This window comes from Puma concolor, chromosome A2 (assembly GCF_028749965.1).
Source record: "Puma concolor isolate L17-30 chromosome A2, mPumCon1.1.hap2, whole genome shotgun sequence".
Classification (NCBI taxonomy): domain Eukaryota; kingdom Metazoa; phylum Chordata; class Mammalia; order Carnivora; family Felidae; genus Puma; species Puma concolor.
The window spans coordinates 112,497,848-112,507,825 of NC_141668.1; the positions used below are offsets into that span (position 1 = coordinate 112,497,848).

Below are 9,978 nucleotides of genomic sequence, written 5' to 3' on the forward strand. Positions count from 1 at the left end.
TGGTTCAGGTCGTGACCTCGCAGTTCGAGTTCCACATGGGGTGAGCTCAAGCCCCGCTTTGGGTAAAACACGAGCCCTGCTTCTCTCTCTCTCTGTCTCTCTCTCTCTCTGCCCCTCTCTCACTTGCACTCTCTCTCTCTCTCTCTAAAAAAATGTAGAAAATTAAAGCACACATTCCATTGGCTGTCGGAGCAATGACATCATCACATGTCAGCTCTGGAAAATTCTACCACGCACTCAAGACAAGAATGAGCATGAGGAAGGCTGATAATGTCTTATATTATAATGAAAACAGCTTTGACCTCACAAGTCCCCTCAAAGGGTCTCAGAAACGCCCAGGAGCATGGCCCCCCAGCCACACCCCTGCTCCAGTGATCACTGGGATCACTTGGAAGAAAACTCTGGCAGTGGCGAGTGACGTTGAAGATGCATCCGCCTGAGACCCCAGCCGTTCTGTCCATCCAGACACACCCTAGAGAGACTTGCACATGCACATGTAAACCACAGAGTCAGACCCAAGAATGCACGAGAGGGTCATCTGCCTTCACAGCTTGGAAACTGTCTGAACGACAGAGCTGACAGGTAACTGATACTCTGTTTCTATAACAGAATACTACACAGTATCAACATACATAAGGCCCCCAAACAAAAAGGGAATGCAAACAACAGGCTGAGGAGGGAAACGGTGGGTATGAACCCACTTGACGAATTTAGAGCACACAGGTCGGGGCTGCACGGTGTTCATGGATACACTTAACCTTTGCTGTGTTAATAACCACGAAATTCAAGATTTCAAGATTCGCGGCCATTGTTCTCTACTGTGGGGGGCAGGGCAGAGAATCGGGAAGGGGAAGCTGCCCAGGGGGTTTTCATTGCATCTGCGATGTTTAATTCATAAAGTTATTTTTAAAGTACCCGAGTGACTGGGAGAAGATGTAAAACTGGGCCAAGCTGGCAGTGCGTGCCGTCACCAGTTCATTAACTGATTCTTCATCTTTGCGAGTACGTGAAGTGGAGACTGCCAGCCGCCTACCTAATATCCGTGTTCCTTCTTAGCGATTTATCAGGGGTAGCATGTGCCCAGCTTAAAAAAAAAAAAAAGAAAAAGAAAACCCTGCCTATTCCAGCCCCTGTGCAATGTAGTGGCCATACCAGCACACTGGGGCCAACAAGGTGAACCTGAGGCATCTCACGGGAAAGATTCTCAACTATAAGGGATGACAACTGACCGAACTGGTTTTCTTCATCCCTCACACTCACCCCTTTTCTCCTTCTCCCCACCTAGAACCGGGTTGGAAAGACGGTTGGAGCTGCAGCAGCCCTTTTGTGATCATGAGGTCACTTTGCAGATGGAAGGCAAGACTGAGCACGGTGTAACCGTAGGGGGAGCCTGAGCACTGATGATACCACATAGCCCTGCATCAGCCCTTGGCTCATGTTCCATCAGGGACAAATAATCCCTCCTTACTTAAGCTGCTTGGGTCCAGGCTATGTCCACCCTCCTGCACCCTTGTCTCCCCAAGCACACTGAGAGCACAATCTCTCGCTGCACATGCAAAAATGGCAGCTGCCCCAATTGCCTCGCTTGCTAACCCTCCTCTTCTCTTTGCCTTTTCCTGGTCTACATTTCCAGCTTGTTGAGCTGGGGTTTTTTTTTTTTTCCCTCCTCTTGGTGCCAAGTAATAAAATTTCAGTACTTAGCCTTGAAAACTCTAAGCTTTTCTTACTGCCGGTAAAAGAAATCTCAGCAAGATAAGAAGGAAAAAATGTTCTTGCTTCCCCTACAGCTGCAAAAACACAGACGCTCTTCGGAATCATCAAGCCGGTTCTGATAAGTAGTGCATTGAAAATATTCACCGAGAAAACGACGTATGTTCTCCTCTTCAGAGTGGAGACTGGTGTGAAAATGCAAAGCCCTGTTCTATTTTCTGTGAGTATAGACGTGTGCTTAGAAGGGTTATTTGCACAAAGGAGCCTTATAAGATGCCTGGCCTGTGGGCCTGGCTATGGTGTCCACAGCCCTCTTAGGCTGCAAGGCCCAGGATTGGGAGGATGTCTTATGTGACCCTTTCTCGCCCTGCTGAGCACTTGGCATCTGGAATTTCTGGGTCAAAACCTAAGAGGATCATTGCTACTTGCATGAAGGAAAAAAATTAACAAAGGCGAAGACATTGTTAGATTCCTTATTTGAACCAAAATTCTTGGACTCTCCCGTCTCGTTTAAATCAACACGGATCTAATGGTATTTGTTCATGGGTTCCCCTATCCAGACATCCTCCTGCTCTGCTCTCCCTTCATTTCATTTCATTTCATTTCCCTTCAAGCTCAACCAGAGTCTCCATCTTGGAAGGACCCTGCCCCTAGAAGAACTGGGCCTCCTTCTCCATTCCCGCAGCTTCCCAGCATTTCCCAGAGTAATTCCCCCCCTCACTCACATCAGCCAGGGTTCCTATAGTTACAAGGGATAGGATCCCAATTCAAACTAGCTTGAGCAAAGAAGGAGATGCGTTAGCTCCAGCGCCTGGGAATCCTGGCCGAGCTGCACTCAGGTAGAGCTGCATCCAGGTGCTGAGAGGATGATTTGTTCCCGTGTTTTGCTCCCGGTCTGGCCTCTTCAGTGGCCTTGGGTGGCTTCATCATCAGAGAGGTTCTAGCAAGGGGTGGGGGGGATGGGGTCAGCAGCTCTGGGACCACATCCCATCGATCCATCCAAATCGGCAGAGAGAGACATCTTGTTCTTGAGGGCAGAAGCAGCTCTGTGATTCTGATTGGCCCTTCCCCAAGTGTCACATGCATCTCTGAGCCAATCACACTGCAGCTTCTCACAGGCTAGGCCTGCACCTGTGCCCACCATGAGTGGGGGTGGAGCCTTGGTGATGTGGGAGGGCCAGTCCTGGAGAAGGGAAGGGGGTGGTTCTCATCAGTACACTGAGCTGGCACAAAAGCCCACTGCAATGTGAAGTTGTAATTCATTTTCTTCCATGCCTTTTGTGTCCAGATGGACAAACACGGAGCCTGGCACATAGTAGGTGCTCAGTAAATGTTTGCAGAGTGACATGAATGGGAAATACGAGATGCAGCCCGGAAAAGTCACCTTGATGCCACAGCTTTAGAGCTTCTCAGACATTTCAAACTCCCATATGTAGAGGGGCCAGGCCAGAGACACAAATAATCGACTCAGGCCAGATGGGCCTGTCATAACTGGGGCAGGGAGGAATGCCCCAATCTGGGATCATTGCATCTCGTGAATTTTTTTTTTTTTTTTTGAGAAACTGAAAATCTGGAAGTGTGTGTGATATCTAATATTTATGTTCTGACAACTAATTAAAACAATTTTTGAAAACATCGCATGTGTCTATGGGCCACCTGTTTACGAGGATGACCGGAGTCCGTATTTGAAATGTGCGCAAGAGGGAGGAATCGGAACCTTCCGGAAGGCCACCTTCACAGGGGCTGCTTCCATGACTGCACGAGAGCACTGTCACCCCCACACCAGTCTGGGAGTCAGGGGATTCAGGACCAACCACGGGGGGCAGGCCCACACCATGAGGGTGTGCACCAGGCCGGCCCCACGGCCCAGGCGGACCCTGGCCCACCGGGAAGGCTGTCTCCTTGGGGTGGCTCTCCAATTTTCCACCTCGAATCAGACTCATCTTCCCCAGAATGCTATTCAGCCCCAGCCAAGCGGCACTGATTTTGCGTCCCAGAGTCTCCTGAGCTCCTAACGAGATCTTGACTGGAGCCCGGCTTTAAACATTCTTCACAGCGGGTGATTGGGTCTTGATTTGCTGGATGCGTTCAGCTGAGTCACCGTCCCCAAACAATATGAGAAATAAAACGCTGGCCACGCTCGGATGGCCAGCAGCCGCCTCCTGATCCACAGGGCCAATTACACGGGCCGCTCCCCGCAAGCAGGCCCGGCCCCCCCGAGGAAGGTCCTGCTTAGAAACAGAGGGCGGACAGCCCCCTAGACAGAGAGGCTGCTCGGTGCCAGGCCCGGCACAGGGTGGGGGTGGGGAGCGATCAGTGCCACGTCACAGGCGAGGAAATGGAGGCATGGGGAGCAAGGGGTCCTGCCACATCACACGTCAGACCTGGGTCGAGGAACGGGGTTGTCTCCTTGATGCCCAAGCGGTGTGCATCCTGGACCCAGCTCTGCCATAAGCATCCCAGGGGGCTGTCTCTCCCCTCCAGGGCAATCCTGTGGGGACTTCTCTGCACCCCTAGACCGTGGAGTGACTGCAGCTTCCTCACCTGGGTCCAGTGGCCCCAGCGGCAAGGCTCGGAGCCCCTTCTCTGTTGCTGTGTCTGTGAGTCTTGGCAGTGGAGCACAGTGGTTGGATCCCTGCAGTCAAATCCCGCCCTGCCTTGTGTTTGGCCACGTGACCTCTCCTTCCCTCGGCTTCCCCATCTGCAAAGTGGGCATCGTAACCGTGTGGGCCTCTGTCGCCCACGTGGAGTGTTCGGAATGTGGTCTGAACATCGATAGTTGTCACAGGCCCCTGGATGACAAACGACTGTCATTATGCCCCAGGACAACCAGCCGACATCACACGGCTTCCACTCCAGTACATGGGCCTGCCAGGGGCCTGACTTCCTCTCCGATGGAACACCTGCCCGTCAGCACCCCTTCCCGCCTGTCGCAGCAGAGGGGAGGGTGTGGCGGGAGTGTGGCCACCTGCTTTCCCCCGGGCCTACCTCCCAGCTCCGCTTCCCCTAAGACCATAGCTGCCTCTCTCAGAGCCCCAGTGTCCTCATCTATAAGGTGGGGGTGATGGCAGAAAATCTGCCTTGCAGGGTACGTATCAGGACCTTAGCAGAATTACCTTGGGGCGCCTGGGTGGCGCAGTCGGTTAAGCGTCCGGCTTCAGCCAGGTCACGATCTCGCGGTCCGGGAGTTCGAGCCCCGCGTCGGGCTCTGGGCTGATGGCTCGGAGCCTGGAGCCTGTTTCCGATTCTGTGTCTCCCTCTCTCTCTGCCCCTCCCCCGTTCATGCTCTGTCTCTCTCTGTCCCAAAAATAAAAATAAACGCTGAAAAAAAAATTTAAAAAAAAAAAAAAAAAGAATTACCTGCTGCGGAGGCCCCATGGCTGAAGATGAGACCAGCTCTCTGAGAGACAGCAAGCCCCCAGAATCCAGAGCAGCCTTGCCTTTGCCCCTGCAGAGTCTGGAGGCAGAGCCCATACATGCATCCTGGGGACGCAGGGTGCTCGGACCCACACCCTTCTGGTCTCACTCGGGGTTTGTAGCTCTGGGGAGTAGGGGTCCGGTCTCCAGCGCGGTCCTGTGACAAGGTCGGGAGGAGAGCCGGATGGCCACTCAGCTCCAATCTGCTCCCTGGGGCTTAGGACCGAGCTGTAGCAGCTCTGACTCCTCACTCCTCCCCAGTCCCCCTCCTGAGACTGAGGCTGCTGGCTGCAGCGTCCCTTTACCAAGTTTAGCAGGTGCTCCTCTGGGCTGGCTGGGCTCTGTCGTGTTCACCTGCCCCGGGGAGGTGGAAGGGTAGAGACACGGGTCTCTGGGGAGAAGCAGGGGCGGGGGAGGGGGGGTTCTCTCTGAGCAGACCACGGGCTGACAGGCTCCGTCACATGGCACTGCACATGTCAGGTAGCAAGTGCAGGCCACTGAGCATCGCTGGAGAGGGACTCAGGAAGCTGGCTGTCTGCTCTCGGAGGGGCCGCTCCCCTCATCTTAAGAGAGAAGTGTGCTTGTCCCTCCCGGGCTCAGGGCGTGGGCCCACACGGTGGGCAGCACAGCAGTGACAGCTCGTCAGGGGAGGGGACGGCGCTTCCTACATCAGCATTCCAGAAGGAAGCTCAGTGCAGGGTCCTGGAGACGCGTTCATAAACCGTAACCCCGGATGCCAGTGTTTCCTCGACTTCACGGCCCCATCTCAGAGCCAAGCCAGTGTCACCATGGCTCCCTAGCTCCCCAGCAGGACCGTGTAGGTCCTGTCCCAGAGCAGAGGAGGAGCTGCTAGAACCTCAAGGGAGGAGGAAGGCCGGGGCTCTTGGGCTATGAGCCTGGCCCAGGCATCTCCAAGGAAGGAAAGCCATGAATGGGTGAGGATAACTTTGGCGTGAAGCTTCCAGAAAGCGGCACAAGATGTGAAAGGGAGGCCCACGCCACACAGAAGATAAGGGGTGACCCTGTGACCCCCCCAGGCTGTTAGTTGTCCCCAGCCCAGACCTTGCTCCCCCTATTTGCTGAACATCGAGTGAATTGAGCACCATTAGGAACCGAGTGGTCTATCTCATTTCGCCTTTGTATCGGTCACGATGTGCTAGGACCTGCTGTGTTAACACATGGCCCCTGATCTTAGCAGCTTAAAGGACAAGGCTTCTTTCTCATTCTGGCTAAATAGCCAGTGCAGTCTAGCAGAGGAACTCTTGTCACGAGGTCCCTCAGGGACTCAGGTTGACACGGGGTCTATCTGGACATACGTTCCCACCATTACTGCAGAGGACAGAGTAATGTACTAGCAGTTAAATGCTTCTACCCAGAAACGACACGTGGGACCTCCGATCAAGGTAAGTCCCGCGGCATTACCCCTCTCCCCAAAGGGGGCAGGGAAGTACAATGATCCTCTATGTGTGTCCGGAAGGAAGAGAAGCAGAATGTGTGGGCAATCCTCAAGCGAACCCCCCTTACACCGGTGCAGTGAATCCCAGGCCACAAACATACAAGTGACTTTCTAGAAGGCTCCTTAATTTCCTAGTTGGTCTGATTCTGCTGAGCGGGTGGAAGATTTCACCTCTGTTGTTCTTGGGGGCTTTCTGCCTGGTCCCTGGACCAGGTCAAGTTTCCTAGCTCTGGTACAGTGTCAGGATGTCAGGGGAAGAGAAGCTTTCATGCCATTTATTATGGGCTGAATTGTGTCTCCCCCCCCCCCCCAAAAGTCATACAGTGAAGCCCTAACACCCAGCACCTGAGAATGTGACTGTATTTGGAGACAAGGCCTTTAAGAGCGGATTAAGTTAAAACAAAGCCATTCGGGTGGGCCCTAATCCATCTGACAGGTGTCCTCATAAGAAGAGGAAATTTGGGCACACAGAGAGACATTATGGCCGCGCCTGCACAGAGGAAAGGCCATCTGAGGACATAGCGAACACACCATGGAGAGGGGCCCCAGGAGAAGCCAAGTCTGCTGACACCTTGATCCCAGACTTCCAGCCTCCAGAACCGTGAGAAGGAAATGTCTGTCATGTTAGCCACCTGGCCTGCAGTACCTGGCAGGCCACTACACCACTGGTCGCGTGTTCCCAGCTGTTACCACTAAGGCCTCCGGTGCTCCTGGCGATAGGGACCTGCTGAGCTCAGAGCTCTGCAGTGTCTGTATCACTTGGGCTTGGAGACCGCTGTGCCCAGAGTCTTCCTCCCGAGGCTCACAAGGGCGCCACCTTATCTGGAGCCCGGCCTCCCCCATGCCTGGTCCTCAACGCTCAGGGACACATAGACCTGACTCCCAAGGGAATCCCCACCTGCTGCCTTCAGTAACCCAAGGCATTTGGGACAAAGTCAGGAGGTCAGCCACCATCTGTGGGCTTCCCTGGGTAAAGAAGGACAAGACCCAACTCCCCCTGACATGAAAGGGAAAAGAAAGCGAAGCTCAAGAAGGAAAAGACACAATTACTATCTCAAAATATTATCCTATTTCCTGCGAGTGACCTGTTGGTGGTGGGAGGGGGGCTATTTTGATCCTCACATATTGTCATTAGGACCAAGCTTGCTGTGTACAAGATAGTTTCTTTCTCTCCCGTTAAGGAAGCCTGTTGGCAGCAGTCCAGTGCTGGTACAGCACCACCATCACTGGGGACAGGACTTGTTGTTCTGTCTATTTGAGAAGTCCCAAGGCATAGCTTCCCAAAGTCACCTACCTCATCATCCAAGATGGCTGCCAGAGAGTCGGTCATCACATCAGCATTGTAGGAAGCAGGGGGACAAAAGAGCACACCTCCTAGCTGAGTCAACGCCCATTAAGCAGTCTGTGTTAAAGAAAGTCTCATACTTCTGCTAACATCCACTGACCAAAACTTAGTCATGTGAGTGACTACAAAGGGTCAAGGAATGTCACCTTACACCTGCCTGCTTCACTGAACCACGAAACACCAGGGTGTGGTTACTAAGGAAGGGAAGATTAGATAGCAACCAGTCGTCAGATACCCTGAGTCCCTATGAGGAAATTGAAGGTCAGGGAGAAGACGCGACTCGCCCAAGGTCCATACCTCATGAGCAGAGGCAGCAGGGAGGTAGGACTGGAACTTGGGCCACATAGGGTTAATTCCATTGCCATAACAAGGCTTCCAGAATTCCCCACATTCTGGCCACTCTTCAGCGTGGTGTTTGTTGCCATCTGGAAAGTGCTCCTAGAAGAACAGGAGCAAGCAAGTCTTTTCGGGAAGATTAAAAATTTGAATGGTGCACAGTGTCAATGAGGCTGCACTGGTAGGAGTTAATACTTGTACAGCCTCCTTGAAGAGTGTGCTGGTTCAGATTAGGTTGAACTATAAGAGAAAAATCCAAAGCGGTTTAAACAAAGTAGACATTTTTTTCTCCCTCATATTCAAAAAGCCATCATAAGGGGCACCGGCTGGCTCAGTCGGCTAAGCTTCTTTCTGACTTCAGCTCAGGTCATGATCTCACAGTCCATGGGTTCCAGCCCGTGTTGTCCTCCGTGCTGACAGCTCAGAGACCGGAGCCTGCTTCAGATTCTGTGTCTTCCTCTCTCTCTGTTCCTCCCCCCATGTGTGCCCTGTCTCTCTCTCTCTCTCTCTCTCTCTCTCTCTTAAAAATATATAAATATTAAAATTTTTTTTTCTAAAAAGGAAGGAAGTCCAAGGCCACCATGGATGCACCAGTGTCAGGACATGGGCTCCTTCTGTCTTGTTGCACTTCTGTGAGAGGCTTCCGTTCCCAAGATACTCTGTGATTCAAGATGGCTGCTACAATACCAGCCACTGCAACCACATCCCAGTTAGCAGGAAGGAACAGAGCCTGTTCTCTCTCTAAGGAAGTTGTGTGCATGCTTGCATCCCATTGGCCAGAACGTAGTCACATGGCCACACCCACCTGCAAGGATGGCTGGAAAATGTAGTCTTATTCCAGGAAGCTGTGTATCCAGCTTTTGAAAAAACCAGGGATTCCATTACAAGGGAAGAAAAGGAGGGGCGCCTGGGTGCTCAGTCAGTTGAGCATCTGACTTCGGCTCAGGTCATGATCTCATGGTTTGTGAGTTTGAGCCCCGCGTCGGGCTCTGTGCTGACAGCTCGGAGCCCGGAGCCTGGAGCCTGCTTCGGATTCTGTGTCTCCCTCTCTCTCTGCCCCTCCCCCACTCACGCTCTGTCTCTCTGTCTCAGAAATAAATAGACATTAAACAAAAATTTTTTTAAAAAACAATGGAAGAAAAGGAGGACATATATTGGAGGACGGCTATTAGTCTCTGCCAGAAGACTGTAAGACTAATTAAAACTAATGAAGACCGTGTGCTCCAGTAATTCCACTTGCATGAGTTACCAAAAGCGTATTTATAAGGATTTTTGCCACTGTGCTGTCTGTTGTTGCAAAATAGATCAGGAACAGAAGTCCATCCCAAGGGGACTGGTTAAATAAATTGCTATATATCCATAATGTATGCAGCTGCCGGAGGGAAGCAGCTCTCGCATCTGACATGGGATGATCCCAAGATCAGATGTCAGTGAGGAAAAAATCTACAGAACGTCTACGTTCCCAGAACAGGGGTAATGAATACACACGGGGGCCTCTGGAAGGCAATGAAGCCCCTGGCCTCGGTGGTGCTTCGGGGGGGAAGGGGACAGGGAACCTGAAAGTCAAGGTAGGGAGGAGAGTCAAACTTCATCGTACACCTCCCTGCACCTCGTTTTTTTTGAGTGTGTGTGTGTGTGTGTGTGTGTGTGTGTGTTTTGGCATGTACGTCTATTACCTATTAAAACACAAACTTTAAGATCAGAACAAAAAAAG

The 9,978-nt window shown here is 52.3% G+C and overlaps 1 long non-coding RNA gene across 1 annotated transcript; it reads right to left on the reverse strand.

The window, feature by feature from the left end:
• Nucleotides 1–2,169: 2,169 nt before the first annotated feature.
• LOC147583436 (uncharacterized) lies at nt 2,170–5,453 on the reverse strand. Its single transcript, XR_015243112.1, has 2 exons — nt 5,071–5,453; nt 2,170–4,826 (listed from the first exon to the last, which is right to left on the reverse strand). It is a non-coding gene; the product is annotated as an uncharacterized LOC147583436 (long non-coding RNA).
• Between the last annotated feature and the right edge of the window lie 4,525 nt (nt 5,454–9,978).